The following is a 1,011-nucleotide window of genomic DNA, read 5'->3' on the forward strand; positions in this document are numbered from 1 at the left end:
TTAGCATAAGTATATCCCATGTGACATTTAATCTAAAATTCAAATTTAACTGAAAGTCTTTTGATTTGGTCAATCTGGCAGCCCTACCGCCGATTCCGTCTAGTTACTGCCACGTGACAAATGCAGCCCCACTTCTGGGCTAATGTTTTGTCATGTGCGCCATCTAGTGGTGACAGGAATAGGAGGAACCCAAGAAACCAAAAAGCAACCTGAAACCATGACTGGATAAAGCTGAAAAGAAAGAACTGAAATTTTTAATTTTAAAAAATTTTCTTTTTGGATGTGGTGTTTGTGATGAGATCAACAATTTAGCTTGTCCAGTGAATATGTGAAATCCCTTGTAAGTCGTCAAGTGTTTAAACAGCAACACCCACCTGGCTGAGGCCTTGGGGCTCCTCTGATAACATATAAATGCTAACACACAGTGCTGGCCTTGATCTGTTGTGGTTCCTAGTGCTCCAAGTGACTAGTTTGTAATAAGCACGTGGTGCCCAGCAATCTATCAAGTACAATAAATGTCAGGTTGGTGCAATTCTATTAAACTCAACTGGGCCTGGAGGAAGACGCAAGAAGCAAGTGTTTCCTGTTTACTATTTTACTGGGGTGGGGTGTGTGGTTAAGTGCCCGAGGAATTGGCACCACCTAATGGGTCTCCCTCCGGCTGCACAGTGGAACTACCTGGGGTTGTGACATACCAATATCTGGACCTTACCCCCAGAGATTTGGAACTCATTGGTTTGTAGTGGGACTCAGGCTTGTTGTTTTTTTCTTTTCAGTTTTCCAGAAAACTTTTAAATAAACCCAGGGTTAAAATGCCTATTAGCTGAGAGGGCCCAGACTGAAAAGAGGTGTGATCTTTGAACAAGTGAGTTAATTCCTCTGAGTCTCCGTTTTCTCACTGGTAAATGGGAGAATTTAACCAACCCGCTAGGATCCTTAGAGAGAGTAAATATTGAAACACATGTAAAGCACTTGGCCTGTAATAGCACTGAGTAAATGTTGTTCTTCTTC

This window comes from Cebus imitator, unplaced genomic scaffold (assembly GCF_001604975.1).
Source record: "Cebus imitator isolate Cc_AM_T3 unplaced genomic scaffold, Cebus_imitator-1.0 Scaffold121, whole genome shotgun sequence".
NCBI lineage: Eukaryota > Metazoa > Chordata > Mammalia > Primates > Cebidae > Cebus > Cebus imitator.